Below are 12818 nucleotides of genomic sequence, written 5' to 3'. Positions count from 1 at the left end.
AATTCTCTGAGACTGACCCGGACCCCTCTGACTTTAAAAACTGCAATAATATTGACCATTCACACATGGTGAATTTTACTCTAATTCCCAAAATCCTAAGCCGTGTAGCAATATCAACATCCAGGTTTTTAATGTTCTATTTTGGGTTACCTGTTTCTTTCAGTGAGTTTGAAAAATGACTCAAGATCCCTCAGACGCACGCAGCAGCACTGAGCAAAGCTGGAGATGAGGATGAATAATCCAAAGAAGGCGAATCGCTGCAGTGCAGTGTTCTGTAGGGCCTCCCAGGTGTGTGCTTCCGAGGGTCTGACTGCTGTTACTGATGCTGGATCTTCATGCATATATTTAACACACAGCCGAAGGGTTAGCACACAGTCGTCTTTCATTTAGAATATGCAGTACTGACCATGTGAGAAGGTTCTGGCTACTGTGTGCTGACCCGCTATTGCTCTTTGATGGTGGCGGCTTTCCTTCCACCCCTGGTCTCTAGCGAGCTACACCTATGACTTTCTAGTGACACCGGTAAAATTTGCACAGCCTTTGTCACTGAAGAGCTTGCCAAATGGGTACAGTGCCAATGATTACACTCCATTTAGCACCACTGAGATGTTCCCTACTAGGACAGGTCAGAGTGCTGGGCTGAAACTGCGGGCCACCTACACAGGACAAGAGTACAAGACAAGAGAAAGTGGCATGTGCTGTGGGAAGATTTCTTCTCTATACAGGCATTACGTTTTTTTTTTTTTTTTTGTTACTTTTAATTTAAGATATCACATATGCACACCGTATTTTTGTTTTACTTAAGTCCCAAATCAGAGCATCAACGATTAGTTTAAATACTTATTGAAAATTATAGATATATAGCTTACTTAATACTTAACCATCAGAAAAAAAGCGTGGTTAAAAATGCTTTCGGGTGTTTCGTGGCGTTCCCGAGAATTACAGAATGAGAGTGTGATATGCCGTGGATGGATGTGCGATGCGGAGGAGAAGGAGGGGGCGTGGAGGTGTGTGTATGTGTGTATGTGTGTGTGTGTGTGTGTGTGTGTGTGTGTGTGTGTGGGGAGGGGGGGGGTTCCAGTAAGTGAAGACATTGCTCCCCTTCGCCAGTTTGTAGTAGCCTATATCCCACTTGAAGCAGAATGAATACTTTATAATCCACAGCCGGTTTAGCAGCACCAGAAGCGCTTGCTCACGTTTCGCGTTAGGCGACATGTAATTGCTCCAGTCGAGAAAAGAGGTTACCTCAGTTTTTTTTTTTTAATTTTCTATACATATTTATTATTATTATTTTGGAAAAATCTGACGCTTCCTCGCTAGAGACTTCTTTAGTGAGGCTGCTGTCCCCCGGATTGCTTCTGTATTTTCCGGCGCTTCCTCCCAGCCGCCGCGCTCACTGACATATTCAAGCTGTCGCTTACGGACACGCGTTTCTCTTTCTCTTAAGTCACTATCTGCCCTGTTATTCTTGCTATACGTTGTTGCTACCTGAAGAAAGTGGAGTGAAAACATTGTACTGAAACACACTAGAAGGGATACTAGAAAAGGACTAAGAACTTGAATACAGGGGTATAGCCTGGAAAACAAACTACGCCTCAGGTAAGACGATTTTTGTTTAATTATTTTTATTTACGGTTTTCCTGCTGTTGGATTGTTGATCTGTCAACTTCCTACGTGTATTGCAAAAGTGTTTTACTTATTGCTGCGCATTGTCATGCAATACATTTATTGAAATATTAGAAAATATCTATTTCTTTTTACTAATTAGAAATAAAATAGTACCTATTTGATCACTGGCTGGTGCAAAGATGATTACATTAAACTGTGTTTTTAAAGTACTGTGAGATTATATGTAGACTAAAACATCGCAGTTTAGCTTCTCTACATGTTGCAGGAGATATTGGCTGCTCAGCATGAAAGATGATCGGTCTTAAGTAATGAGCCAACTCGCAATCATTTTAAATCGGTTAAAAGCAGTGGATCCGCCGCACAGACAAATCTGTCTCTCTTACTGTGATATGTGTTGCCATTTTCTTGCGTCCGATACAAATCACGGTCAAGTCTGCAGCTCTATCAAGCTTAAATTTCCTGCAATTGTCTTTGCTTAACATCTTCGTGGTTAGTTTCAAACTGTGAGTCGTAACTATTTTAGTGTCTAGAATAAAGCATCAACCCCCAGCATTTCAAATACTTTAAAGTGGAAAATGTCATAAATTACCTTAATCTGAGCACTTAAATATGAATTGTTCTTCCCGGTGATTTTTGCGCATCGTAATACTTTGTCTGCATACCAATTTATTAAGGCCGTCATGTGTTGAAGCCTCTCGCATGCAGTGGCTCATCACGTACGAGTCGTTCATCATGTACAAACGACCATCGGCTCGAATGATCCAGGTCTGAACAGCTGTCCCTTTCGGCGCTGTCACCCCATCGAATGGCCGAAACGACACGCACTGCCTGTGGAGGCACAAGGAATCAACTCCAGCTTGTGATTGCAATGATGCACAATGACCCATAATTACTCAAAATTCTATCAAAGTGTAATGTGTCCTCTACGCTCAGAACACTCGGTAGAAGTACCTCTGTGCTGTTAAAAGGGTAAAAAAACAAATCAAAATCGTTGAGGTTTGTAGTCAGGTCGTATGAAAGTTATAAGGAACGGTAACTACGAAGTACTGCTGTAATCTAACAATATCGTCGCTTAATCTGTATTGCAATGTTTCAAACTATGTCTTAAATGTGTTCCAAGACAAATTATGACTGTATATCTAATATAATTCAACTAGCTATTGTTAGCAGCTAGATAAAATGTTTCTTATGTACAATGTTTCAAGCTGAAGCTATAATAATTTAGCATAAAATAATAAAGTAATTCACATTTAAGGTAATGTAACTAGATATGTATATTTCATTTATATGTTGCGGTTATCATAGCTATTTCTTAAAATCAGGTCTTTACGAATATCTCTGCTGAATGTTGTTTTAGTACATATGAAACACCATTTTAATTGTATTTAAGCCTGAAAATACTTCACTGGGATACAGTGTACAAATACGACATACCGATATTGAATATGGATGACAACGCAAAGTCTGTAATCAAAATACCAGCAACACTTTACATTAAGGCTCCCTTACCACTTGTAAATGGTAGTAACTCATTAATAATAATGAAAAGAAAAACTGGTATAACTTGTTCATAATCGTCTAGCAATGTTTTGCAAACTCTTACCGCCTAATTAACAGCTTAATTATAAACCATTCATAAACCCTTTAATAGGGTAGTCTTACTATAAAGTCATACCAAACACACAAAGCAGAAGAGCTTACAGTGTTTTTATTTCAGTGTGTGCTCTTTTTCCTGTTTTTTTCTGGCTCTTTGGCAGAAATCCACGGGGATTGTGGGTTTGTGCCACGCTGAGGGCACACTACATGTGCCACACTGCCATAGTGTCTTATTTCTTCAGCATTGGGTTTTCTTCTCCACTGATGAGCCCCTGGCTCAGTCCCCTCACGCTGCCTCCCTCATCTGCTGTCAGCTCAGTACCCAGTCTGGGGCCTTTCCACAGGAGCTCTATCTATGTCAGGCTGATGAGTAGCAAGTGGGCCCCCGATCCGCTTCCTACCTGGCCATGGATCAGATGTCTTACTGTCGCTGCTTGTTATTGTGACCACGTTTGTAGTCGGTGATGACTTAACCTGTTTGGTCTGTCTATGCTGTAGGTCTTGTTTTGGTACCATTTGGGCTGGCGTTTAGCTGAAGCTACAGTTTGACTCGCTCAGTCAAATCTGTTCTGTAGACATAGACAGGCACGTGGGGAGGGGCTCGCGTCCTAGTGCGCGTACAGCAAAACCCCGTAGGTGCGAAGCCTTTGGAGCTGAAGAGTGGTGTAACTAAAAAACCCAATCAAAACATGTCGGGAAGTGAACAAAGTGCAGCAGCTATACATAGACATGCTTGCTGATGTGCACCATTTAGATACGAACCAGGGCACCCAAGGGACACATAAAACAAAAGCCATGTAATTACTCCCAATATGATGACAATTTCCTTCAATTTCCGGGACTCGACAGGTAGATGTAGATGTACTTTCCAAGAGAGTGTGGGCGGTGTGGTGAGATTGCTGCTGCTGAGCAGATCCAGATAATCCTTTAATCCATGTAACTTGTTTGAACCTGGTGTCACTAAGTAGCATTTGTGTCCTTGCGGATTGGGTATTCCTGAAAACACGCCATGGTCTGGGGAAAAATGAGTTGAAGACAGGAGCTTCTGGAGGTGACCCCCCCAGCCCCCCCCACCCCCACCCTCATGCCTGGGAGACACAGATACATGCAGACACATGCACACACACACACACACACACACACACACACATATATACGCATGCTAAAAAAAAATTGTGAAGAACTGAAAATGCGAAAGACTAACGCACAGTGTCTCACTGCCTACGGTGTGTCTATTCTTAACGCACTCTTCTGGTTTTTGAAAAAGTTAGGAATTCTCTGCGATTTCTCAAAACATGTTTAAGGGAGGGGTGAGGGAGTTTACCCAGCCTTCTCACGAGCAGAAGAACAAGCCGTTCACGGTGTATCAAGATACCAGCTTTCCCTCCAGCTTCTCTCAGGGATCAACAGAGCTTATTTTTAGAAGCTGAGAAGGGCTGTGACGTTATGCTGGAGCTGACATACATTGAGCTACACCTGTACAATGTATCTAGCACTATTAGTCTTATTGTTGGAAGCAGTGTTGTCAAGAGTATTGAAAGTAACCAACTTATCGATTGTATTGTATATAACATAGCATCAATACTGATATTTCATGTTATCAATTCTAGAGCCTGCACTTCCGGTTTTCTGGAAATACATTGGCTTCATGCCAAATGAATACTGATAAATGGGGCAAACACCACACAATGCAATATAAAGACTTTCATGTTATAGGTATCTTATTTCTGAATTAATGCAATTTTACTTTGTATGAGCCTGTTGTGGTTGAAGTAGAGGTGTGATGTGCATTTTTTAACTGATTACATTTTTTTTTGTAGTTGGTTAAGCATTCTTGCATTATAACAATGGTCTCCAATTGTTTTTACCTGCCGGTCATATTTGGCCCCATACGATCTTGTGTGGTCCTCTTTATTAGTGTTGATCATTTGGATACAAACTTTCAGTCATGCAATTGTTAGTCGTGTTTGTGCTTTGAGACTTAAAAAGCCATATAAAAGTAATGTATTTCCATTGTACTGTAATAATATAAAGTACCCTAAGTAATTATATTTTTAATAATGTGTACTGCTCGCAAATGTCTATGAATGTGATTACAGTGAGATTACATTGTCTACTACCCAGTAAACATGAGGCGTCCACCAGATGTGTTGATTGCATCCGTCAGTCCAGAACCATTTCTGTACATCTGCAGAACATGCAAATGAGGTTCGGTATTTGAACATTTGACTATGACCCCTTCTGGACCTAGATATGCAGTTAAATATTTGAACATCTGGCTAGGAGATTTTTTGGACATCTGTGGACCTGCAAGACAGGTGCAGGACCCAATATTGGACGTTCAGAAGACGTCATAAAAAGACATAGACAAGTCATAAAAACTTTCTTTCTGGCTCCATAAGATGTTGAAGGCCACAAGGGTCAAAACGTGTTCGTTTTTTTTCACATTAGCATGCTCAAGATCAATGTGTTAATGCACACAGTTTGTATGTCTTAACATGTAACAACATGTTACCACGTTAAGAACGTGCCCTTTTAGGGCAGTGTGAAGTAGCACATACTTGCCAAACTCACCAATGCATCACCAAGACAAAGAAGACGTACAAGCCATGTTTCACTAAGGGAGTGTTCAGACCATTGTGTAAGCCAGCGTGCTCCCTATGCTGGGTATATTTCACAGCTGCATGATCTGTACTCACTGACTATATTTCTGCTTACATGTTCAGTACTCAGTGATTTCAGAGAAGCCATTTCACAGAATGTGGTGGAGTTACAGTGCTTGATTCTGCATTCGCTCTGGTGCCGGTCACACTTAAACAATTCCGTCCATCTGCAGAATACAGAGCAAAAAAAGCGAAAAGTGTCAGTCCTTTCTTTGATTATTTCACAGACTGGATATGACCACACTTTTCCAAACTAGCCAACTAAAAATAAGTCTAAAGTCTAAAGTGATTGACTAGTAAATTAGTGATACGTGGGGGCTGGTGTAGCCTCCCGGAAGTTCAGTATCTTACAATCAGTAAGATGCAGGACTTCCTGTATCAAAAAGGTCAAAATGTGCTAGCTTTTTTCGTGTTACATATTCAAAATGTTTACCGTGCCATTTTCTATGTGTTATCACGTTATTATGCGTTAAAACACAAAAAATGTGTATGTTAGCAAGTGATATTAAGCATGTTGACACAAAAAATGCTAATGTTTTGACCCTTTTGACCTTTCATACTTCTTTCAAAAGACATATCTTAAACGTATATTTGCTCTGTACTTAACACCATTATCTTTCACTGACAAGGCAATGCGCAGGATTTTTTAGATATAGCGACATGAGTTTACAAAAGACTGGAAAGTTTTTATTGCAAACAAAGTTACAACTGAAATTAAAATTTTGTTGAGTTACTTTATATAATTGTGTTGGGTATCAAAAATTGTATAGAATTTCAATACTTTTCTTGGTATCAAATTGGAATTTGAAAGTGAAAATACTATCTGGAGACCGGAGGGATACAGGAGTCTCAACACTGTCCTTAAATGCTTTGACTCTTAAATGGTTAGGAATAACAGCATTTGTGCATTTTTCATAGTGGAATTCATGTCAAACACAAAATAGATAACTGTTTCTTTTTTCTCCCTCTTTACGAGTGTCCTTTTTTGTGTGAATGAAACCTTTGAGCCACAGTTGTGGTTTTTGATTGAAAAACAAAGTCTTCTTTATGTACACAGTGTTTCGCTCAGTGCTGCAGCTTGGATTCAGAGTGGGTTTGTAAAGCCCAGAAATGCTTACAGAGAAGCGCAGTGTGTGCCTTGGCCTCTCTCTCAAGCACAACCCCGTCACTTGGTTTTATATACAGATGGGTTGCTTTCATGCAACAGTTTCTTCAAAAGGGACAAAACTACCTGTGGGATCTCAAACAGCCCGCCAACGTCCATTGATGGATCTCTAGGTCCTGCCAGGTCAGATGGGAGATGGAGACTGTAAAATTTGCATTTGGCTCTGTAATGTTTTCTCTTTTGTGCTGGACCAGGTTGGAGTTAGACATGATTCAAAACCAGGGAGAAACAGCTCATGGATTTAGTGTGAATCCTATCACGCAAGGTAGTACAAGGGGAACTGTTCTATTCATGTAGACTTTTAAAAACATTTATACATTGGGAGGTGCCACGGTAAACAAATAATCATCATAGTCATTCCAGTTCATGATAAATATCTTGGTTGGTGTAGTTGTTACCTTTCAGCCAGATGGAAATCAAGGACAAAGACGTATTCCCTTGCCAGAAGCACAGCAGATGGCGTAACGATGAAAGACATGAAACTGTCTGAGGTTCAGATCACTCCCATTTACTTTTAATTATTATTTTTGTTTCATGGGGGAGTTTATTATGTTTTCTTTCTTAGCAGATTAAAAAGGCCAAGGAGCTGTAAGCAACAGCCCTGACCCCCCCCCCCCCCCCCCCCACTCGGCCTCCTCTGGCTCAAATTGGAATGTGCATCAGACTTTTCATTTTCACCAGCCAGGAGGTTTGATTGATATTGAAGGCAGTGGAGGAGAAACATCAAAGAAACAAAAATCTTTCTGGAGAGCTGCTTTTGCTCTGAAGGAGTGCACATTGTCCAGTAAACACAATGGCGTCACCAGCCTTTATTCATTGTAGTAAAGGCATGTGATGCATCACTGAGGAAATGGTATTGTCTTGAGAGAAATAAATATCATGGTCAGTTATCTCAAAAATGCAATAAAGTGGAAAAGTGTTAGATTACGCTATAATTAGCTGTGCACATCCTCAATAATAATAATAATAATAATAGTCACTTGTATTTGCATCTCTCATGACCCTACTCAGAGTAAGCAATTGGAAAATGGATGGAGGAGTGGATGGATAGTCATTTATTATCTATCTATCTATCTATCTATCTATCTATCTATCTATCTATCTATCTATCTATCTATCTGCATGTATGTCTGTCTGTCTGTTTGTTTTTTGGCATTTCAGGGCTGTGTTTCTTCCACAAATAATAAAATTATGGTGTAAATGACCAAATGTATATATAAGCAGGAGTGAAATTGCTACTTTTTCTTTTTCTTGGATTGTTTGTGTGTTCACTAGTTTTGCACTAAGCATTTACAGATCCAAGACCTGTTTATATAGGTTGATTCTAGGACTGGGGCTGGGAAATCTGATCGTGGATCAGCATAGGGGCTTGCTAGTTTTAAAATGCTTACATTTCCAACTCTGCCTCACCACCCTTTCAGAACTTACCGCGACCCACCCATTGATTGAGAATCGCTGGTCTAAGATATTTTGAATAATTTCCTGCTGAGCAAATAAAACTTTAATAGGAAAATATTCTACTGACAGGTACTAAACCCTAAAACCACCACATAATCTAATATCTAAAATGACATAAGTTGTTTTTTGCAAATTTAATTTTAGAATATTTGCAGTGAAGATAAATCTGATACTGTAGTGCATGCAAATGTAAAGGGCAGTTTAGCAGTCTTTAGTCTTTCACAGCTGCCAATGAGTAAATCTGTCAGAAAAACCTACTGAACGATGTCACATGTACTTGTCTCATACTGACACCAACCAATGCAAAATTTGTCGATGAAAGCCCATGTAGTGTAGCCATTTTTTTGGTCAACAAAATCTGTGGAATGGTCTTTTACCTCAGGGCCGTCAGAAGCATTTTGAATGTGGGGGGGACACGTCTCCCTCAGATTTAATGGTGGCGACGCCTATGGTTTACCTTGATCTTCGCTATGCTTTTCTATGATGCAGCACTGAAATTATGGAAGCTGACTTTTAGCGAAGGCGGTGTAGAGAAGCACTGACTGGTGGAAAAATTTCAGCAGCTGAACCGTTCAGAAGATAGCAGCATGTGTACTACTGATGATATGTGGAAAGCATGTTTTACTTCTCATGCCATCCCTATTTTATTGTGTACTGCACGACTTTCTCCAGGTGCTATGGTATCTGTTTCTACAGATAGATTTTTTTTTTCTTCAATTGAGGCCGCTAAAAAAATCATGAAAATCAGTGAATCTGCAGAAATGTTAATTTACTTTAGAATCAGGTTGGTAAATGGGTTTTCCTCATCAAGAAACATTGAAACACACTTGGCAATGGGAGAGTAGTTTTTAATTCTTCTGAGCCCTTTATACTAATAGTGTCACCCGGATCATGCCTTCTTTCTAGAAGTGTTTTCAAAAGCAACTCCTGGAATTATCCACTGTGCTCAGTGCTCCATAATATACCCTCTAGTCTACTTTATTAAAATGCATTGCATATTTAAGCTCCCACAACTTGTGTTATATGTAGAAGCACAAATTTTAACAGCGCAACCTGCTTATGGCTATGGAAACACAAACTTAAAATAATGTGAGAACATTGGTAAGAGGCTGGATTTGCGTCATATTTTCCAGCACATAGTTGATGGGAATTGATCATCAGCCTCTTATCTGCTTTAGTAGTTTGCCTGGATTTGGTGCATTGGGGAGAAATTTGGGAATTTGCAGACTGTGCACTATTGACCTGGGTGTTTCCCCACACTGGGCTTCATTTTTTAAAAATCTGACCTCTTGTACATTATTGTTTTGGTGTCCATGACCAGATTTTAGATTCAATCAGTTGATCTTTTCTTGTCCCATTGTGCTGTCCTGCTCTCCAGTCCCATCTTTTGGCACCCATGTCCGTCTATTACAAAATTACGAGTGTGTTGTGCAGCTTATGTTTGTTGTGCTGAGAATGAAAAAATTAAATGGGATTTCTATGTGTATTCCTTACCGTGGCAAAGACCCGGTCTAGTCATATGGGACGACCTCACTGGTCTTAATTCAAACCGGGTAAGTCGAACTGGCAGTTCATGTTTCTCTGGAGACATAAAGGCTATAAAGATTCTTGTGTAATGGTTATAAGCATACTCTTTTAATTTACAATATAAAGATTGGAAAATGAGCCCTTGTTGCTTGTAAAGCTCAAATGGAAATGCTTTTACATAAACCTGTAAATTTACTTTGCTGGGTCCTAAATAATCATTTATCGGGACCTCCATTAAGAATGTAACGCCACTTATAACAGATATTAAAAGCAAATGTTTGACAGCTGTTCCTTTAATGCATTTAAGATGACTGTGTGCTTGGCATGATGTTTGTTTTTTGAAAATGATTCAAGTACCCCTGATTCATTGCAAAGCCCAGTTTTCCGGAAACAGTACATCCTTCGCTGTCCTCTAAGTGAGACTCTGTTTTGGACGATATACAGATGCTCCTTTCATTTGATGGATATCCAAGCAGCTGTGATGAGGAGTTGAAAATTGATCAGTGATCATTATCAGATGAATGCTGGGTGGTGCGTGGCTCAGTGAGCTAGGGAGCCGTGCCTGTGATAGGAAAGTCCGCCGTTCAAATCCCAGGATCAGAAGAGTGATCCTTAACCCCTAATTGCTTTAGCGAGCTTGAGTGCCTGGCCTTACTTAATTAATTATACTTCACTTTGAATAAATACACCTGCTAAATAAATAAAATGCAAATACTGTACAGGCTCAAATCCTTAAAAGGGAAGCAGAGGCTCTGTGGGCAGCACATAGCATAGTGCTGAAGACCAGATTTTATCTGGATTTTGCAGTTTCTAGTCCAGCGAGGCTGCTGTTGTACCATTGAATGTTACTTGACCTAATTTTTTGCATCAAAATATCCAGAGATTTCAGTGACTTGATTGTCAATTGTTTTGGAAGGGTTAGCTACACAACAAACAGAAAAATATTTCTTCATAAATTGTGGTTTTGGAGTTTTTATTTTTTATCTCAACTGATATACTCAAAAAAGGGTGTTAACTGCAGAGTTTCAGCAGATTTGACTTGTGTAACTGATTGTAATTGAAGACCATGTTGGTAAAAGTTCTCTTTCAACGCTCATCTACTATGAATTGTGTTTAAATAATTTTACTGCAAATGTATTTCCTCACAGGGCTCTGTTATGTTGTTGGTCTTGGGATTATTATTTCCTTTTTCTCACTATTGATCTTTGAATTTACTGAAAATATGCTGCATTTAAAGCAGTACAATGAAAAGGCTATACGAGGAAAAATCCACCAATATGGTGTTTTTTTTAAAAAATCTTATGCCATCATCCATCCATCCATCCATTTTCCAAACCGCTTATCGTACTGGGTCGCAGGGGGTCTGGAGCCTATCCCAGAAGAAATGGGCACGAGGCAGGGAACAACCCAGGATGGGAGGTCACACCCCATTCACGCGCACATGCATACCTACGGGCAATTTAGCAACTCCAATTAGCCTCAACATGTTTTTGGACTGTGGGGGGAAACTGGAGTATCCAGAGAAAACCCCACGACGACATGGAGAGAACATGCAAACTCCACGCACATGTAACACAGGTGGAGACTCAAACCCGGGTCCCAGAGGTGTGAGGCAACAGTGCTAACCACTGCACCAGCAGGCCGCCCCCTCACGCCATCATTACCCATTTAAATCTTTGATAAAAGAACAGAGAAATATTTAATACCGGACATCCAGTTTTTTGCTATTTTCTGACCAGAGTTACTTAGCAGCTTCATACTGTGAGAAGGACGCAGTGAGTCGGCTTAGCTCCGTACTTTGTGAGAAATGGTCCAGCTGTATCATATTGTTCATCTTGCTCCAGCTTCATGATCACTCTCAAAGAAGCATAAACACCAGCTTATAATGACGTTACAGAAAAGGATTTCTGTTCTGCATGTCTTACTTTTAAAAACTCCTATCTGCCCCTCTGCTGGTTGTAAATGTGAATCCAGTTATGAAAATATAGTCTAAGTTAATAATGGAATTTAATCAGAATGAATGTTTCAGCCGTGAAGGTCATACTATATGCAGAGGACAGAGTGGAAGAAAATACTCTTATTTCTGAAATTCTGCTGGACATGGTAGCGGTTCCATCTGCGCCTGTCGTGTGTTATACGGGCATCAGGGACCTGTCCCACAGTTTTGGTTAGGGGCGGCACCTGTATCTGTTCTGCCCCCCTCCCCTGTGTCCCTCCTCCGTGCCCATAGTGTGTAAATGAAATGGGTTTCCTCATGAATGGATTGTGAAATACTGTACCCCTTGCTGTTACACCACGCCTGGCATTTGTCACATTAGCTGGAGAAACTGGTGGTGCAGGCGAGGTTGCATGGATGTGGAGGGTGGAATTCGTAGCTGAGGGAAATGGAGAAAATCTCCACTATCTTGAGGAAATCAAATCTGGATGTTAAATACAGTGTGGCCAAATAATCCCGGCATTGATTCAGTATTTGGGGGGTGGGGGTGGGGGGTGACTCAGGTGATTAAAAGAGCTTGCATGGGTTTTTCCCTCTAGTCCTGCCATTACCTGGTGTCCAGGGTTTAAGTGACACGTGGTTTTCAGTGGAGTCTTTTTTTCCGGTGTGCACCAGAACTTCACAAGTCACATGCACGCGAGTACCTATAAGTGCACGGCAGCGCGGTCAATAACAGGGCTACTGCAAAAAACATTATAGGTTTTCAAGGGAGCTTGTGTCCTTTTCAGGGGAGCCAAGTTCCCCCGTAATTCCCAGCATGCTGATGCCCCTTTTGGCATATTAG

General features: G+C 40.5%; 1 protein-coding gene across 2 annotated transcripts in view; it reads left to right on the top strand.

The window, feature by feature from the left end:
* The first annotated feature begins 1082 nt into the window (after nucleotides 1-1082).
* Nucleotides 1083-12818, top strand: part of cntn3a.1 (contactin 3a, tandem duplicate 1) — a 153617-nt gene continuing 141881 nt past the window's right edge. For both annotated transcript variants that reach the window (XM_049016174.1, XM_049016173.1), the window contains exon 1: nucleotides 1083-1599. The gene's annotated coding sequence lies outside the window, so the exon portion shown is untranslated. The remainder of the gene's footprint in view (nucleotides 1600-12818) is intronic.

This window comes from Brienomyrus brachyistius, chromosome 6 (assembly GCF_023856365.1).
Source record: "Brienomyrus brachyistius isolate T26 chromosome 6, BBRACH_0.4, whole genome shotgun sequence".
NCBI lineage: Eukaryota > Metazoa > Chordata > Actinopteri > Osteoglossiformes > Mormyridae > Brienomyrus > Brienomyrus brachyistius.
The sequence above is the reverse complement of the archived record's forward strand: the minus strand, read 5'-3'. Positions and strand labels throughout refer to the sequence as shown.